The sequence below is a fragment of the Hemicordylus capensis genome, chromosome 1, assembly GCF_027244095.1.
Source record: "Hemicordylus capensis ecotype Gifberg chromosome 1, rHemCap1.1.pri, whole genome shotgun sequence".
Lineage (NCBI taxonomy): Eukaryota > Metazoa > Chordata > Lepidosauria > Squamata > Cordylidae > Hemicordylus > Hemicordylus capensis.
The window spans coordinates 246,954,140-246,974,570 of NC_069657.1; the positions used below are offsets into that span (position 1 = coordinate 246,954,140).

The 20,431-nt window shown below is 44.2% G+C and overlaps 1 protein-coding gene across 5 annotated transcripts in view; it reads right to left on the minus strand.

The window, feature by feature from the left end:
* The window catches only part of LOC128339760 (cytochrome P450 2K6-like), a 129,568-nt gene that overhangs the window by 83,622 nt on the left and 25,515 nt on the right, over positions 1 to 20,431 (minus strand). The gene's annotated exons all lie outside the window — the stretch shown is intronic.

Here is a 20,431-nt window from a genome sequence, read left to right on the forward strand (position 1 = left end):
AGGTGTCCTATAGCCACCAGACTAGTAGCTATTGATAGCCTGCAAACAATTCCCCCAGTTCCTCTATTATGTGTGCATTTGCACAAGTGGTAGAACTGTCCCTGTACTCTGGAAGTGATTGGGAGGAAACATATCGCTGACCCTCGGCAACATGTTTCTTCTCTTACAGTTTGCTTCTGGGGGACATATGCACTTTGGTAGTCTCTTTATATATGCACTTTGGTAGTCTGGATGTTGGCCACTGTCGCTATATGTGCAAAGGCTGCATGCATTTCAAGAAACAAATCCTGAAAATTCACTATGAGAAAGCAAGGATGCAAAGAACATCTGCTGTGCAAATATTCAGGCACAATTTCTGGAAACCATGGGCTGAAGGGCCATGGTGGGCAACATCCAGACTCAGTTAGCCATGTCCCATTGAAATTAAGGGATCATAACGAGTTTGTCACATTGGCTGACATGTTCTGCAGCATAACATGCATGGTTCTGATCATATGCAAGAACCCATGTCTCCAAAATAGGAATGCTACTGCTGGGCATGTGCTCTTTTTTTGGTAGCACATGTGTAGCTTTAGTCAGAATGTTTGTTTGTCTGTCTGTCTGTCTGTCTGTCTGTCTGTTTGTTTGTTTAACTTATTTGTATACTGCCCCAAATGCATGTCTCTGGGTGGTTTACAATAAAACCAGTACAAATTATAACCTTAAAATATTAAAACAATTTCATTTTAACACAATGTTAAAACTGTTAACTGTTAAAAACTATAAATCTAATTAAAAGCCTGGGTGAACAAAAAGTTGTCAGAGATTGTGAGGTTCTCATTTCAACAAAGAGTGTATCCCAAAGCCTTGGGGCAGCAATGGAGAAGGCTCATCCCTGAGTAGCCACCAGATGAGCCGGTGGCAACTGCAGAAGAACCTCTCAGTCTCAGTTTGTTATCCCTCATCCAGCCCATCACTGCCTTCCGGCAAGCATTTAGGGCAGTTTTGTCTTCTCCTAATGATGTTGACATGGAGAAAAACATGTGGGTGTCATTGGCACACTGATAACACCCTGCACTAAATGTCCTGATGATCTCTTGTTTCATGTAGATGTTAAACAACATTAGAGACAATATGGAGCCCTGAGGGACAGCATACAAAAGTTCAGATTCTGAAGAGGAAAAGTCTCCGAGAGACACCATCTGGAATCCACCTGAAAGATAGGAGCAGAAACACTGCAGAACAGTGCCTTCCATCCCCACAATTACCACTACCCACAATTACCTTACCCAGCCATGGAAGGTTGGAGACAGGCCTATAGTTGCTGAACTCTGAGGGAGCCAATGCAGGCTTCTTTAGAATGAATCTGATGATTGCCTTCTTGAAAAAAGGAGCCATCCTGCCCTCCCTCAGAGAATGTTGACCACAGTCTTTTAAAATCCCCATGTTTTAAGGAGGGCATTTCTAAGTTTACCTTTCTACTGTCAGAGCCGCTGCAGTGTGGCTGCTTTCCATGCCACCTAGGTAACATCTGAGGCACATGACAGAGGTCCACTCAAACATGCCTTCCTATGCCAGTGTTGCTCTGTTTTACAAGAAGGCCAATATTGACATGGGAAGAAACTGCTTTGCGTTGTACCTGTTTCGGGAGATTTCTGGACGAAACAAATCGCCCCTGTGCTAGCTGGCCAGATTTGGAACCAAAAAAATTGATACGTGCACATCCCTAAGTTTTAATTATTGCTTTTCCCCCATTCCATCTAGGAAAAGAAGAGCAATATTAATGGATACTTCCATAATGATAACCTAACAGGTGTGGTAGCAAACCTATTTACTGCCGGCACAGAGACCACTTCAACCACACTGCGCTGGGGCCTCTTGCTAATGATGAAATACCCTGACATTCAGAGTGAGTGCTTTGCCGTTGGTTGGTTGAAGGAACTGAAGGAACATAGGAAGCTGCCATTTACTGAGTCGAACCATAGGTTCATCTCGTTCAGTATTGCCTACACAGACTGGCCGTGGCTTCTTCAAGGTTACAGGTAGGAATCTCTCTCAGCCGTATCTTGGAGATGCTGCCAGGGAGGGAACTTGAAACCTTCTGCTCTTCCCAGAGTGGCTTCATCCCCTAAGGGGAATATCTGACAGTAATCACACTTCTAGTCTCCCTTTCATATGCAACCAGGGCAGACCCTGCTTAGCTAAGGGGACAAGTCATGCTTGCTACCACAAGACAAAGATGTCACCAAAATAGAATAATACAATTTAAAAGCTGGAAGGGACCTTGGAATCTAGTTCAACCCTCTAGGTCAGGAATCTACTATAGTATCTCTGGCAAATGGATGCCCAGGCTTTGTTTGAAAAACCTCCAGCGAAGGATATTTCACCACTGCACAAAGTAGCTTGTTCCACTTTTGAGCAATTCATATAGAAGAAATTCCTCCTAACACCTAACCTAAACTTGCTTCCTAAATCGGAATGAGCATGGATAGGAAGCATGATCTTGTGGTAGCAAGCATGACTTGTTCCCTTTGCTAAGCAGGCTCTGCCCTGGTTTGCATTTGAATGAGACATTGAGCCTCTTCTCACGATTAGTGAGAAGGACTAGAGGGCGGTCTGCGGGGAAGGCAGGTCAAGCTTACCTTCCCCACAATCGAATGAGTGGTGTTGGGCATGCTCCCCGCATGGCCAGATGACTCCCCATGCGACAAGGCAGTGGGGAGGTTCGGGGCCCAGCCCCTGGAACTACCAGGATGCATGGCACAAGTGCGTGGTGCATCCTGGGGACCCCCCTCCCCTCTCCAGATTCCCCACAGTGTGGCAGCCACAGCTGCCACACAAGCAAAAAAATGAACCTATGGGAGCACTCGCTCCCTTAACCTCATTTTAGAGGGTGGCTTCACAGGTGGGTTTGCCTCTGGGATCAGGCCTGATCCTGGCGGTTCACGTGGGCATGCAAAACCGGGCTGGGCTCCCTCAGCCCTGTTTTGCACACCTATGTGAACAGCCTTGGTGTGTGAGGACTATAAGTTATTCCACTCAGGAGATGGGGCTGCTCTGGGAAGAGCATTTGCAGGCTTGCATGCAGAAAGTTCCAAGTTCCCTTCCAGGCATCTCCAGGATAGGGATGAGAGAGACTCCTGCCTGTAACCTTGGAGAAGCCCCTGCCAGTCTGTGTAGACAGTACTAAGCTAGATAGACCAATGGTCTGACTCGGTATGCTTACATTTTCAAATGTCGTACCGGCACTGTGTATATTGTGCTCTCTTGTTCTCCTCCCCTATTACTGCTGCTCAGTGGAACTAAAAAAAGCATCCCTGCATGAGCTAAGATTGAAAATGCTTGACTATGAAGGACAGAACATGCTGACCATATTCGGAGTCTGAATATTCTCTGTGTGTCTCACTCCACATGAAAAAGGGGAAATCTCTTCACCACCATTAGCAGAGGCCATCTCTTCACCACTATTAGGGGAATACCTGCTATCATTTGAAAAATGTCAATTCAAAGATCAATATATTCTGAAGTCACCGCTTTTCATGAAACACCTTACCCATAGAACACTTTATGCACTCCTGACAAAGGAGGTCTAGTAGAAATGATGGCATTTCACATGGCATGCACATGTGCCACCAAATCTGATCTTTACACTTAACTGGGTTTAAATATTAAGTCTCTCCACATCAAAACCTGAACATAATTCTTTATGAATGAGCCAAAGATCTCAAACACATTCTCACCACTCTCACCAAACTATGGCTGCATTCAGACGTAACAGCTAACCAGAGGGAAACGTGACTGAGGTTTCAATCTGGAACTCCAAATCGCACCACAGATGTTCACCAAACTGCAGCCTGCCAAACTCCAGTTGAAGGAGAGAGGAGCCCCTCTGTCCTGCGAGGCCTCCAAGGCAGATCCCATCCAGCTCCATGGCCAGACTGTGGGCAAAGCATCGCCACTTCAGCGGGGTGGCCACGTTTGGCCATGATCTCAAAGGGGGCATGCCAAGTGCAATCGTGAATTTTCAGAGTAATCTACCAACCCTTGGTAGGGAAAGGGCATTTAAAGCCCTTTAAATGCCCCGCAATGCCAGCAATGGCACCACTGCCCCAAGCAAGTAACCCCCAGCCTGAATATACCACACAAGCATGAATTCTCTGCAGGTTTGGGGGCTAGGGCGGGGGGGGGGGAGTGGAATTCCACTTTCATTACAGGAGTGGAGAGTGAAATCCACATTTGCTAGTAGGGGATATGCAGAAGGGGGCATATAGAGGCTTCTGGGGAGTCTGTCCCGCCATAACCAGGGAAGATGTTGAGAGGGGTAACCCTGGCAAAGCAGTCCATGCAGACCCATTCTAAATCTGCTGTCTGGCAGCTTGCTGATGAGTGGGCTAGCCCTCTCATAAGAGGGCCAGTCTACTGGGAATATGGCTGTGCTGTGCCCATAGAAGGCTAATTCCCAACCCACTGACTGCAAGCTCATGAGTACTGCCAGCCCACCAATGAACCCAAAGGGCCTCACTTTAGTGGGTCCTCCAACTCTCGATGGTAAAAAATAGAACTGATTCTCCAGTACCTCCCTCTCCCCGAATCCCTCTGAAGTCTTGCCTGCACCCCAGAGAAGATGTTGACACCCCATGTACCATAGCCTGGCTGCATGCCATTTTCCATAAAACGGGGATGCCATCCTGTACATTTGCAATTAGTCCTCACAGACAGTTCTTCTCATGCGCAAGACTAGGGAGAAAATATACCCACCCAGGGAAGGGGCTGACCCGCTTTCGCAAACTTTCTGTGGGGGGAAAAATATAACTTTGCTGCTCCAAGTTCCCTGCTTGGGCCTGCCTTTTATACCCAACCCTGGTTCCACCTCCCCCCCCCCAGGCATTTGCTCCCCTCCTGGCGCTGTGATGGGTTGCCCTGCTTATGTTGCCACTTGGAGTGCTTGCACTTGTGAACATACATGACTGTTGCTGTCTTCTTGGGGAGCAAAGCACTGAGCGCCCCTCCTGTCATCCCATGCCCTGGCCCTACCACTTGCAGTCTGGGGAGAACAAGGGACAGAGGGGGATTTGGAGCTTCTCTCACAAGGCTGTGCAGCTTGACAGGCTGAGTGGGGTGGGGCGTGGAGGTGTCCCTCTAGCCTGGCAACTCCGTGGCTGCTTAGCTGACAGGAGGGTTTCCAAGAGGCTGCAATCAAGAAGTGCCAAAGGCTTGGAGCAGCCACATCCTCGGGTGGGTCGGTACTATGACTGGGGTGGGAGATTCCTAGGGCAATGGGATGCCAGCCAGTGAAGCTATCTCTGTTGTTCGCCCTGCCCTGGCTGTTCTTCCAAGGGACGTGGGTACTTCATATTTAAAATTACGTATTGCTGACTTCTACTCTGCATCCCACATTCCACACATTTAGAAATCACGCATCCTGGATTAAAATAGTTTAGTATCCTGAGACAAATTAGCAAATTTGGAATAGCAATAGCAATAGCACTTACATTTATATACCGCTCTATAGCTGGAAGCTCTCTAAGCAGTTTACAATGATTTAGCATATTGTCCCCAACATTCTGGGTACTCATTTTACCGACCTCGGAAGGATGGAAGGCTGAGTCAACCTTGAGCCCAATGGTCAGGATCGAACTTGTAACCTTCTGGTTACAGGGCGGCAGTTTTACCACTGCGCCACCAGGGGCTCAGTGGCTCGGAATGGGCCTCTACCTTTGTAAAATAGACATATTGTAACAATAGCACATTTTGGGTTTTTGCAGTGTACTGTGAGTTGAAGCCACTAACCACTCTTTGCAAAAGGATGTTGGTGAACGATGTTGGTGCATTAGTGCTTGGACCTGGAACACACTTCAGTGCACAATGCATGATACTCCACATGGTACTCCAACTATACAGAGAGGCAGCTTCATGTATGCCTCCCCTTCTGCACCCCAGAGCTGCCTTCTCAAAGTGAATGGCGAAATGCCACATTGCACCACTGGCAACACTAAGCAATCACTGAGAGTTGGGGAATATGCGTTTTATAACACTGATAAGCCTTGAGTTTAATCTGTTTAGGGACTTGTGCAAAATAGAAAACCATGGAGCTTATATTAATAACATAGGATATTTTATGTTCTCAGGGAAAGTCCAAGAGGAAATTGCAACCGTTGTTGGGTCTTCCCAACCCCGGATTGAACATCGGACAAAAATGCCCCATGTAGATTCAGTGATCCATGAAATTCAGAGATTTGGAAATATTCTTCCAACAAACCTGCCACATGCTACCACTATGGATGTTACTCTTAATGGCTACTTCATCCCAAAGGTGATCAGTATGATTTAATCGCAGTGTTGCCTTTCCAATCTTACTTTGGTTCACCATGGTAGAGCTGTCAATATGTCAATAGAGCTGTCAAAGGGACAGTACTGGGTGGAAGTTGCTGAGCATCAGAGAGAACTGGGTTCACTGTCAGAAGCTGGTCAGCTTGGGCACTGATCAGGGGCTGGAAACTTCCAAGGGGCCATAGCCAACTCCTGAGACATTGGTGGGAAAGGATGGCAGTCACAATGGAGTATTCCAAGCTGCTGCCATTACATTCAAGATATAGTAAGCCTCCAACAAACCATCACTGAGGTGAGCCCACATATGGATAGGTTCCCCACACTGGAGGTATACCAAAAGAGTGACAGTGGCAGTGGGAGTAGCTGGAGCGCTCTTGGTTAAGGGCACTATTGGCCATCTGTTTTACCCTTCATGCAATGCTCCTACACCCGGTAGTGATGCGACCCTAGAAGTATTGCATTAGAGGAAGGAAAGGCAGAGGTCACTAATGCAGCTGCAGCTCTCTGCCACTAAGACGACCCACAAAGGCATTTGGCAGAGGAATCCACAGACTTGGTGCTGGCAGAGTTAAGGCCTGTAAAGCATGGTGAACTCCTATTTTTGACTTTTCGACTTTTGCTCTTATTGCATTTGAAATGCCATCATTTCTACTAGACCTCCTTTGTCAGGAGTGCATAAAGTGTTCTATGGGTAAGGTGTTTCATGAAAAGCGGTGACTTCAGAATATATTGATCTTTGAATGGACATTTTTCAAATGATAGCAGGTATTCCCCTAATAGTGGTGAAGAGATGGCCTCTGCTAATGGTGGTGAAGAGATTTCCCCTTTTTCATGTGGAGTGAGACACACAGAGAATATTCAGACTCCGAATATGGTCAGCATGTTCTGTCCTTCATAGTCAAGCATTTTCAATCTTAGCTCATGCAGGGATGCTTTTTTTAGTTCCACTGAGCAGCAGTAATAGGGGAGGAGAACAAGAGAGCACAATATACACAGTGCCGGTACGACATTTGAAAATGTAAGCATACCGAGTCAGACCATTGGTCTATCTAGCTTAGTACTGTCTACACAGACTGGCAGGGGCTTCTCCAAGGTTACAGGCAGGAGTCTCTCTCATCCCTATCCTGGAGATGCCTGGAAGGGAACTTGGAACTTTCTGCATGCAAGCCTGCAAATGCTCTTCCCAGAGCAGCCCCATCTCCTGAGTGGAATAACTTATAGTCCTCACACACCAAGGCTGTTCACATAGGTGTGCAAAACAGGGCTGAGGGAGCCCAGCCCGGTTTTGCATGCCCACGTGAACCGCCAGGATCAGGCCTGATCCCAGAGGCAAACCCACCTGTGAAGCCACCCTCTAAAATGAGGTTAAGGGAGCGAGTGCTCCCATAGGTTCATTTTTTTGCTTGTGTGGCAGCTGTGGCTGCCACACTGTGGGGAATCTGGAGAGGGGAGGGGGGTCCCCAGGATGCACCACGCACTTGTGCCATGCATCCTGGTAGTTCCAGGGGCTGGGCCCCGAACCTCCCCACTGCCTTGTCGCATGGGGAGTCATCTGGCCATGCGGGGAGCATGCCCAACACCACTCATTCGATTGTGGGGAAGGTAAGCTTGACCTGCCTTCCCCGCAGACCGCCCTCTAGTCCTTCTCACTAATCGTGAGAAGAGGCTCAATGTCTCATTCAAATGCAAACCAGGGCAGAGCCTGCTTAGCAAAGGGAACAAGTCATGCTTGCTACCACAAGATCATGCTTCCTATCCATGCTCATTCCGATTTAGGAAGCAAGTTTAGGTTAGGTGTTAGGAGGAATTTCTTCTATATGAATTGCTCAAAAGTGGAACAAGCTACTTTGTGCAGTGGTGAAATATCCTTCGCTGGAGGTTTTTCAAACAAAGCCTGGGCATCCATTTGCCAGAGATACTATAGTAGATTCCTGACCTAGAGGGTTGAACTAGATTCCAAGGTCCCTTCCAGCTTTTAAATTGTATTATTCTATTTTGGTGACATCTTTGTCTTGTGGTAGCAAGCATGACTTGTCCCCTTAGCTAAGCAGGGTCTGCCCTGGTTGCATATGAAAGGGAGACTAGAAGTGTGATTACTGTCAGATATTCCCCTTAGGGGATGAAGCCACTCTGGGAAGAGCAGAAGGTTTCAAGTTCCCTCCCTGGCAGCATCTCCAAGATACGGCTGAGAGAGATTCCTACCTGTAACCTTGAAGAAGCCACGGCCAGTCTGTGTAGGCAATACTGAACGAGATGAACCTATGGTTCGACTCAGTAAATGGCAGCTTCCTATGTTCCTTCAGTTCCTTCAACCAACCAACGGCAAAGCACTCACTCTGAATGTCAGGGTATTTCATCATTAGCAAGAGGCCCCAGCGCAGTGTGGTTGAAGTGGTCTCTGTGCCGGCAGTAAATAGGTTTGCTACCACACCTGTTAGGTTATCATTATGGAAGTATCCATTAATATTGCTCTTCTTTTCCTAGATGGAATGGGGGAAAAGCAATAATTAAAACTTAGGGATGTGCACGTATCAATTTTTTTGGTTCCAAATCTGGCCAGCTAGCACAGGGGCGATTTGTTTCGTCCAGAAATCTCCCGAAACAGGTACAACGCAAAGCAGTTTCTTCCCATGTCAATATTGGCCTTCTTGTAAAACAGAGCAACACTGGCATAGGAAGGCATGTTTGAGTGGACCTCTGTCATGTGCCTCAGATGTTACCTAGGTGGCATGGAAAGCAGCCACACTGCAGCGGCTCTGACAGTAGAAAGGTAAACTTAGAAATGCCCTCCTTAAAACATGGGGATTTTAAAAGACTGTGGTCAACATTCTCTGAGGGAGGGCAGGATGGCTCCTTTTTTCAAGAAGGCAATCATCAGATTCATTCTAAAGAAGCCTGCATTGGCTCCCTCAGAGTTCAGCAACTATAGGCCTGTCTCCAACCTTCCATGGCTGGGTAAGGTAATTGTGGGTAGTGGTAATTGTGGGGATGGAAGGCACTGTTCTGCAGTGTTTCTGCTCCTATCTTTCAGGTGGATTCCAGATGGTGTCTCTCGGAGACTTTTCCTCTTCAGAATCTGAACTTTTGTATGCTGTCCCTCAGGGCTCCATATTGTCTCTAATGTTGTTTAACATCTACATGAAACAAGAGATCATCAGGACATTTAGTGCAGGGTGTTATCAGTGTGCCAATGACACCCACATGTTTTTCTCCATGTCAACATCATTAGGAGAAGACAAAACTGCCCTAAATGCTTGCCGGAAGGCAGTGATGGGCTGGATGAGGGATAACAAACTGAGACTGAGAGGTTCTTCTGCAGTTGCCACCGGCTCATCTGGTGGCTACTCAGGGATGAGCCTTCTCCATTGCTGCCCCAAGGCTTTGGGATACACTCTTTGTTGAAATGAGAACCTCACAATCTCTGACAACTTTTTGTTCACCCAGGCTTTTAATTAGATTTATAGTTTTTAACAGTTAACAGTTTTAACATTGTGTTAAAATGAAATTGTTTTAATATTTTAAGGTTATAATTTGTACTGGTTTTATTGTAAACCACCCAGAGACATGCATTTGGGGCAGTATACAAATAAGTTAAACAAACAAACAGACAGACAGACAGACAGACAGACAGACAAACAAACATTCTGACTAAAGCTACACATGTGCTACCAAAAAAAGAGCACATGCCCAGCAGTAGCATTCCTATTTTGGAGACATGGGTTCTTGCATATGATCAGAACCATGCATGTTATGCTGCAGAACATGTCAGCCAATGTGACAAACTCGTTATGATCCCTTAATTTCAATGGGACATGGCTAACTGAGTCTGGATGTTGCCCACCATGGCCCTTCAGCCCATGGTTTCCAGAAATTGTGCCTGAATATTTGCACAGCAGATGTTCTTTGCATCCTTGCTTTCTCATAGTGAATTTTCAGGATTTGTTTCTTGAAATGCATGCAGCCTTTGCACATATAGCGACAGTGGCCAACATCCAGACTACCAAAGTGCATATATAAAGAGACTACCAAAGTGCATATGTCCCCCAGAAGCAAACTGTAAGAGAAGAAACATGTTGCCGAGGGTCAGCGATATGTTTCCTCCCAATCACTTCCAGAGTACAGGGACAGTTCTACCACTTGTGCAAATGCACACATAATAGAGGAACTGGGGGAATTGTTTGCAGGCTATCAATAGCTACTAGTCTGGTGGCTATAGGACACCTCCAGTCTCAGAGGCAGGAAGCCCCTAAATACCAGTTTCAGGGGAGCAATAGCAGGAGAGAGAGCATGCTCTTGCCTGTTGGTTTCCTAGAGGTATCTGATGGGTGACTGTTGGAAACAGGATGCTGGACTAGATGGGCCTTGGGCCTGATCCAGCAGGGCTGTTCTTATGTTCCTCTTTACATGTGTGCTTCAGGATATCAGCCACTATCTGCAACATGTGAACCACCTAGGAACTTGTATATTTATGGGGTGGTATAAAAATGTGTTACATACATGAATTCTATCTATCTATCTATCTATCTTAAGGATTGCTAGATGTTTGGAAACGCTTGCTAGCCTAATTTGTGTGGTTGCTTTTTCTTTAGATTTCTTGGGAACAGCATGTGCATCCACATCATGCACACATGCTTTGAAACCACAATGGGACAACTGCAATGCAATCAATGCCATATTTAAAAGTCTCCATTACCTCTTGCTGTCGGATAAGAAATGAATCAATAAAGCTTCTCTGGTCATTTTCATCCAATTCTTTGAGGTGTTCTATGAAGGTGGCAGTTACAAAGGCTTGAAATTCATCTCTGTTATTAAGCACCGTCTTGTGAGCTCGAGAAAGAAAGCCAAGAGCAGGAAACAGGTTATACAGCTGAAAAGAAGGACAAAGAACAAGATATATTAAGAGGGTTCAACAGTACATGATGTTACCAGGTGGACATCTCAAAGCAATTTTATCAAAATAGCTTTGTTCATATTCTAGAGAAGAATAAATAACGACCCTGAAGGATTACTTAATACACCTGAAACTTTGTTTTGTGAATGTTCATTAGAGGCTAAGCTCTAAGAAATTGCGGATTAATCGGAAGATTGTATACAGACCACAGAAAAAGGGAGGCTGGGGAATTCCAAATTTAAGACTATATTATCAAGCAGCACACCTTGGACATATGATACCATTTATACTAGAAGATTCAACTAAACAGTGGGTCCAAATAGGGAATGCACAAGAGGCAGATGGTTTTTCAATACAAGTTCCTTTTTGTACATTTCCCCCCCAAAGATAGTCAATATTAATCATTTATTTACTAAAGCTATGTTCCTGATATGGAGGAAAAGATATAAGGAGTTGATGGGAACTATCTCCCCATTAACACTCTTGAAGATTTATGTTGACCCTGGTAATAAATATATGTCGACTCAGATGGATTTATTCAGGAAATATAGGTGATGCAGATTTAGAGATTTTTTATCATTGGGATGGGTTATTTAATAGGGAACAGATTGAGTACAAGATAGGTTATCAACTACCATGGTTATTTTGGTTTCAAATAAAATCTATTTTGAGTAATAGTTATGTGCACGGACCGGTTCGGAGGCCATTCTAAAGGCCTCCAGACCAGTCCGGACACGGGGTGGTTTTGGTTCGGGAAGATGGGGTGGGGTATTCCAATAAAGATAGGGGGGCTTTACTTACCCCTTCCAACAAAGGCACCGTATTTTTTTGAGCAATTGGGCGGCAGGATATCTCCCTGCCGCCCGCTTGACTCCCTGCTCGGCGCGGCGCAGCTCCTCCTTTTGTATACAGAATGGGGCGGCAGGATAGCTCCCAGTCCCTGCCGCCCCCATAAAGCCCCGCTCGGCTGGTGGCCGCCCCCTTCAAGCCCCCTGCAGCCCCCAAGAAGACCCCTGCCGCCCCCTTCTTGCTAAATTTCTGCCCATTGCAAGAGGTCGGCAGGAGAACTCCCTGCCGTCCCCTTCCCCTTTGCCGGCTGGGCTGCAAATGGCTTCTAGGAAGGCTTTTGCGCACATGCTTTGTATTTGGTGGTTTTTTCTATTTCTTTTTCTTCTATTCTGCTATCCCCTGGTATTGCTATGTCGATTATTTTGACTTGTTTTTCTTTCTTCTCGACTACAGTGATATCTGGTGTATTGTGTGGCAGATGTTTGTCTGTTTGTAGTCGGAAGTCCCATAATATTTTTACATCTTCATTTTCTTCGACTTTTTCAATTTTATGGTCCCACCGATTCTTGGCTACAGTTAGCTTGTATTTTTTGCAGATGTTCCAGTGTATCATCCCTGCTACCTTGTCATGCCGTTGGTTGTAGTCAGTCTGTGCGATCTTTTTACAACAGCTGATTAGGTGGTCCACGGTTTCATCTGCTTCTTTACAAAGGCAGCACTTGCTGTTTGTTGTGGATTTTTTGACTTTTCCTCTTATTGCATTTGTTCTTCGTGCCTGTTCTTGCACAGCCAGTACTAAACCCTCTGTTTCTTTCTTCAAGTTGCCATTCTTAAGCCATTGCCAGGTCTTGATAATGTCTGACTTTCCACTTATATTGTGCAAATATTGACCATGCAGGGGCTTCTTTTTCCATTTTTCTGCTCAGTTCTTGACTTGTTCTTTCTTGTAGGCCTGCTTTGTTTCATTGGTGTTGAATAGTTTCGCGTTATTGACCATTTGAAGTGCATCTTCTTCACCGTCCTTGATATATTCTTCAAGGACTCTTTTCTCCTCCTCTACTGTTTGATGGACTTGCAGCATTCCTCTTCCACCTGAGCTGCAAGGGAGGTATAGCCTATCTACATGACTGCGGGGGTGCAGAGCATGATTGATGGTCATGATTTTCCTGGTCTTACGGTCTAGCATCTCTAGCTCTGCCTGGGTCCAGTCTATTATTCCTGCAGTGTATCTGATAACAGCTATAGCCCAGGTGTTTATGGCTTGTATGGTGTTCACGCCATTGAGTTTGGACTTGAGGATTTTTCTAACTCTCCTGATGTATTCACTTCCAATTTTTCTTTTAACTTCAGTCTGTGCGATGTTATCAGCCTGGAGAATGCCCAAGTATTTGTAATGTTCTTTCTCTTCCAGGTTCTTGATCTTGCTTCCATTGGGCAGTTCTATTCCTTCTGTTTTTCTTATTTTCTCTCTGTTCATTATTAATGCAGCACACTTGTCTAGTCCAAACTCCACTGCTATATCGCTACTGAATATACGGACAGTGTTTAGCAGTGATTCGATTTCTGACTTGGACTTTCCATAGAACTTCAGATCATCCATGTACAGCAGATGGTTGATTTGACTTGATGTTTTAGATGTTTGGTATCCGAGGCCTGTTTTGTTTAGTAATACATTTATAGCCGAATCTTCCTCCAAGGAGCCCAGAGGAGTGTACTACATACTTGAGTTTCTCTTTCACAACAACCCTGTGAAGTACAGTAGGTTAGGCTGAGAGAGAAGTGACTGACTGGCCCAGAGTCACTCAGCTAGTCTCATGGCTGAATGGGGATTTCAATTCGGGTCTCCCCGGTCCTAGTCCAGCACTCTAACCACTACACCATGCTGCCTCTCTCATGAAATTTATGTTCATGCCCAAAATCCTCCTTTTCAAAGAACAAGATTTCTGGAATCTTAAGATTTTTAAAAGAATAATTGGAGAAGGAAAAGAGGTTTGTGGACAGAAGGCTATGGAGATTATGCACAAAGCAGAATATAATCTGTCTCAAGGAACAAATATCCTTTTTGTGGGAAACAGTTTGACAGAAAATGGAGTCAGGGAAAGGGAAATAACTCATCAATTTGTCAGTGCACACTTGCTTTTAAGTTTGAACATTATTATTTCTTGTTTACATAGTCAGGCAGGTGTTATTGACTGGTTGGTTTTATCCAGACATCGAGTCCTTCCCAAGGACCTGGGATGGCTGAATTTTATCATCAATGTTGTTGCTGTTATTATTATAGATATCATTGCAGAATATAGGCTGTTTCCCGCAGTGCTGCTTTCTGTTATTGGCTGATGGTGATTTTAGTGGCCCCTATGGTGTTGAGGTGCTCTTCAAGGTCTTTTGGAATTGCACCTAGAGCGCCAATTACTACTGGGATTACTTTGGTCTTTTCTGTCACAGCCTTTCAATTTCAATTTGTAGATCTTTTCATTTTGTTATTTTTTCTATTTCTATTATTTATTTATTTATTTACAGAGTCAGACAGGTGTTATTGACTGGTTTGTTTTATACTGGGACCTGGGATGGCTGAATTTTGTTGTCAATTTCTATACCGCCCTTCCAAAAGTGGCTCAGGGCAGTTTACACAGAGAAATAATGAATAAGTAAGATGGCTCCCTGTCCCCAAAGGGCTCACAAACTAAAAAGAAACATAAGATACACACCAGCAACAGTCACTGGAGGTACTGTGCTGGGGTGAATAGGGCCAGTTACTCTCCCCCTTCTAAATAAAGAGAATCACCACGTTAAAAGGTGCCTCTTTGCCAAGTTAGCAGGGCATGACATGACAAATCTAAATATTGAAGCAATGAATGACAAGTTTATAGGAAGGTGCCAGGTTCATTTCGCTCCATATTCTCTATCCTGACTGAGTGTCGTGCCCTATCTGGAGATGCAAGGGACTGAAGCTGGGATCATCTGCATGGAAAGCATAGGTTCTTTCACTGAATTATAGCCTCTCCCTATAGCAGTGGGATGAGTAACTACTGAAGGCAGTGACGTTCTTCTCTTGAACCATCTGAAGCCCTCCTAAAAGCTGTGTTTCTTTTCTGAACCTTCAGCATGTTTTCAGTCTTTTGAAACTGAGGACTAGAGAGTGGAGGAGGGGAATTTTGTGACAGGAAAACAAGGTGTGCAATAGAACATTCCTCAAGCCTGGGTGGGTGGGGTGAAGAATAGGCTAGAAGCTTTCTCTCTCTCTCATGTGAGACCATTTTTACATGAGGTTTTTACATAGGGGAAGCATCCAACATATGCGTACTCTTCTCTGTTCTGCAGTGGTACAGTTGTGGGGTGACTAGCACATGATTTCCCTACAAAATTGAATGAGCAAGTTCCTTGGAACAATTGGTTTTGTACCAGCCATTGGGTTCTGTGTTTATTCAGTGAATCATAGGAACACATGATTCATGAAGCTGCCTTATATTGAATCAGATCACAGGTTCACCTAGGCTGTATGATCTGACCAGTCTCAGCTCTTCGAGAACTCAGGGTTGTATCACACAGGCAGCAGAGCTGAGATTGTTTCACTTGCAAGTTGGAAATTAACCCTTTGCACGCAAAGCATACGCTTTACCACGGAACCATGACACCGCCAGTAACACATGGAATATACAAGATACAAAGTTATTCTGTGGAATGCACAAAATATGCACAGCCCTACCTACTCGTCATGCTCTGGAATTACAGCCAAGTGTTTTAGCAAGTTTAAAATTAACTATTGGTTACCAGAACTGAGGGAGTTCCCAAAAGCTGGATATTTTCATTGATCAACTGCAGCAGTCTTAAGAATGTGGGGTCTTCATATTCAAATCGCTTGCCAAGTAATATGGACACAATAATATTGGAAACAGAAGCATTCATGATTGTCTTAATTTCAAATGGTTTTCCTGTGCAAGATATTAAAATGAAACAGAACTATTTAGAGGAAATACACATTATGGAAATAGTATCACTATGAAAGTTACTCTTCACGGTCTTAAGATCCCCATGTCATCCTGTCTATGTTTAGTCTCCCTTTGTCTTAGAAATCAGTCCAATCCATACTTTGTGTTCAATGTGCATACAGTTTGTATACACTTCACACAGAATTGTTAACCTGTGCACAGTTATTCACACATTTAGAAGTGATGTGTTCGTTTTTGAGGGGACAAGTCCCCATGTTGATTGTTAACATGAATGCTTGTAGAACCATTCATATGAAACCATTTAGACACATGTACAACACAATGAGGCTATTCACACAATGGGGTGAAATCGGGCTAGCGGAGGCTAGCTTGATTTCGCCCCATTGTGTGAATCAGCCCTGTGGTTCCTAGGCGGGTAACCTGCATAAGTACCCCTGCCCTAAAACCAGGTTTGCAGAACGAGCACTCTGCAAACCTGGGTTTAAAAATTGTGAGTAGCCGCGCCGTGGCTCCGCGCCGTGGCTACTCATGAGGAGACCCCCGGAGGGGAGGTGAAAAGCCACCTACCGGCTCCGGGGGTCTCGCCAACATGCCCTGTGCGCTCGTGCAGGGCATGCTGGAGCTTCCGGGGGGCAATCGGCCCCCGCTCCCCCCAGCCCCTGCCGACTCCGTCACCCAGATCTCACCCTGATCTCGCCCGGATCGCCCGGCTCCTGCCCAGATCGTCTGCAGGGTGAGCGGACTTAGCCCACTCTCCTCGCTCATCTCACCAAACCGGGTCTCACCAATCATGAGACCCGGCTCAATGTGTGAATGACTTTATTGTTGGTGTATTTGGGGTTGTTTTGGCTAAGAACTGCTAGTAATTGTTTAAATGTCACAGGTACCCTTGAGATACATCTGCACACTACTGACATAAACTACTTTAATAGTCATTACTTCTCCCCAGGAAACCTTGAGAGTTACATTTCTTTGCATTGGGGATATGTGAGAAAACATTATCTGCAACTTTAAATTATTGGAACATAATTCTGCTCTCGAGTGCCAGAAGGAAACACCAACCTACCTTCATAAGTCTCAAATTTCCTTATTAGGAAACGGCACTCTTCAACAATTTTGTCTTCAATAGTCCTCTTGCCCATCCCATAGTCCCGTAACGTGGTCAATGTAAACCGCCTCATGACTTTCCAGTTTTCACCACGAGCAAAAACGAGACCTGATTAAAAGGTAGGGGAGCAACATTGAATGTCAGATCATTCTAAGTTCTTTCGATTATATTCAGATGCCACCTTTCCCACATGGAAGTCAGGGTAGCATTCCTAAGGCTCTCAGGTGCAGCGATGTGTCTACAATTGAACAATGGAGGAGCAAATGTCCCTGGGCACCTGAAGGAGGGGGGTTTGGTGGGCTTTAGACAGTGGTTTAGTGGTTTAGACAGCTTGCTTTTTGCCCTCCCCCTTTCACTCCTCTCTGAAGAAAAAGGTGAAGGGGCAAGGCCAATCTCCACCTTTTGTCCCATCCCAGGGCCTACGCAAACATGGCTATAGCCCTGCCTAGAGGTCTCCTATGCAGGCACCAACCAGACTCAGATCTGCTTAGCCTCTGAGAAGCATTTGCCCAGAACAATCTCTGGTTTGATTTATGCAAGTGTATCCCCTTGATTTCATTGGTAACCATGTGTAGCTCCCAAGTAGGTTTAGCAACTGATGGGAAAAGTCTGATTTGTGGATTTCCGGGACAATCCTGGTCAAACAGCGGTGGTTAAGCCACATTTAACCAGGACAGATCCCAGAGATCAGATCCTGGTGACCTGTCCTGGCTAAATGCAATTTAACACAGTAGTTTGACCAGGATTGTCTGGAAATTCTGGTTTCTCACAATCAGCTCTGTAGGCTTAGCGATCCTGGGTAATTATTTAATCTGGATTCCCATCATTGTAAGAATGCTGCCACTGTTGCAGAGAGATATCTTTCTGTACAAGCTGTTTGAAAAACTGCAAAGTTACTCTCAGGCTACAGTTATACCCACAATTCTACAGAATGCCAAAAAAAGGCGGGGGACCTAAGGGGGAACTAAATGTACACAATAACTTGTTGTGGGCATCTTGATTTTTCCATTCCTGTTCATGACTGCAAGCAACACAGACTCCTATGCAGAAGGAAGGACCTCACCATGGCCCTTGGAAATTTTGTCAAGCATCGGGTTGGAGGGCCTCTCAGCAAATGCATCTGCCTGGTTCACCAATGCCTCCTTGACCGTCTCATATCCTGTCAGTACTACCACTTTCTTGAGTCCCATTTGGACACTGAAGATGGAGCCATACTGTTTTGACAACTGGAATTCAACAAAAGAAAACATAAAAACCAGTTCTGATCATCATGTCCCGCCCTATATGCTGAGGATGGAGTAACCTGATGCAAATCATCCCTCATGAGACTACAACCAGATGTGAACTTATGTAAACGTAAAGACCAGAGAGTCAAGTGATAACTGCTCATGCTAATTGAAATGAGGTTGTTCAGTACATACCAGTGCACTCAGTGGCAGTCTAAGCTTCCCTCCTAGAGATAAGAGCTAGGGATGTGCAAGAAACAGATTTTGCATTTCTGAGATCCTCAGGGTGGCATGTTTAAATGTCATCAGCTAACCTGGCACACTTGATGATTTCTTCTAACTGCATGAAAGTGCCAGACCAACTGATGCATCCCTTCCTGTGGAAACTACTACACAAGACAAGAGATGAAAGTTTGAGGTGGTGTACAAATTTGAGGAAGAGAGAGAGAGAGAGAGAGAGAGAGAGAGAGAGAGAGAGATTGCAATAACAAATAACAAAACTTCAAATATTGATGAAACTGTCAAGAAACTAGCACAGGATAATAAAGAATTTAAATTAAGGGTTGAAGCTTTAGAGAAGGATGTGGGATCACTGAAAGAGGATAAAGAAAAATTATTAGATCAAATGGCTTTGTTGGAATTAAGACAAAAAGAGAGATTTTTAAGGTTTAGGGGTATTCCAGAAACTCCTAACCAGAATATTAAGAAACTACTTGGAGAGGAACTTGCATCACTTTTGGGAATCACAGCTGCAGAGATGGAGGCTCAGATTGAGATAGCTTTTTGTCTAAACTCAGACTTTGCTATAAGAAATAAACTAATTAAAGACTGTTTAGTACAATTCACTACTAAATCAATAGCTGAGCGAATCATCCAGGCTCATTTTACCATAGCTTTAACAATTCAAGCTCTCCAGATAAATTTTTTGAAGGAAATTCCAGCTAGAATTTTAAGAAAACGCAAGGATTACAAATTTTTGACTGATGCATTAAATGCCAATGGAAAACGTTTCAGATGGGAATTACCAGAGGGACTCTCCTTTTTCTACAAGAGCAAGAAGAACAGATTCACTGAGCTCCTCAAAGCACAAGAATTTTGGCGGAAATACAAAAAAGACTTAGCCTCTGAGCACCCTGCTCCATAAACACATAATCTAAATTAGTTCATATGGATTACAAACATACTTATAGAATTTTTTCTTGGAATGTAAATGGGTTGAATTCAAAAATTAAAAGAAATAAGGTTTTTCACTTTCTTAAAAAACAAAATTTGGACATTGTGTGTCTACAAGAGACTCATATTAGAAAACAAGATAAAAAATTTTTGGTCAGTAAGGCCCTGGGACAAGAATTTGTTTCTTTAGACAAGAAAAAAAAAAAGAGGAGTAGTATTTTATGTCAAACAGCAATTTGAACCTAAATTGATTTTTAAAGATGAAGAAGGTAGGGTATTAGCGTTGGAAATTTTAATTTCCGGAATCAAAACGGTGATAATTGGAATGCCCCCAATGAAAAGAAAGTTGAATTTTATAGCTATTTGGATCAAAAGATGGCAGATTTATTGAATGTTAATCTGATTGTACTGGGAGATTTTAATGGAGTTGTTTTGACATCTCTGGATAGAAAATCCGATTTACCGGATTTACCGGATAGGAACTTACAAGGTAAACTTCCTAAAGCATTCTTTGACTTAGTAGAACATATGGATCTTTATGATTTATGGAGAATTAAAAATTCTAATGCAAAAGAATATACCTACTTTTCCTAAAGACATCAATCACACTCAAGGATAGATATGGTTTGGACATCTAAAGCTATTACATCTCATATGAAAAGAATGGACATTTTACCTAGGACATTTTCAGATCATAATCCAATTTGTTTTGCATGGAAGAAAGAAGGAGTGACTTCATTTCGGTGGAGACTGAATGAATACCTCTTGAAAAAAGCAGACGTGGTCGAGAAAGCTAAAAAGAAGTTAAAGGACTACTTTGAACTGAATCTAAATCAAGGAATGGATAACAAAATTTTCTGGGATGCAAGTAAAGCGGTTATGAGAGGTTTTTTCATACAGCAAAATGCATATTTTACAAAGCAAAGAGGATTGAAAAAAGAGGCATTATTGATGCAGATCTCCAAAAAGGAAAGGGGACTGCTAT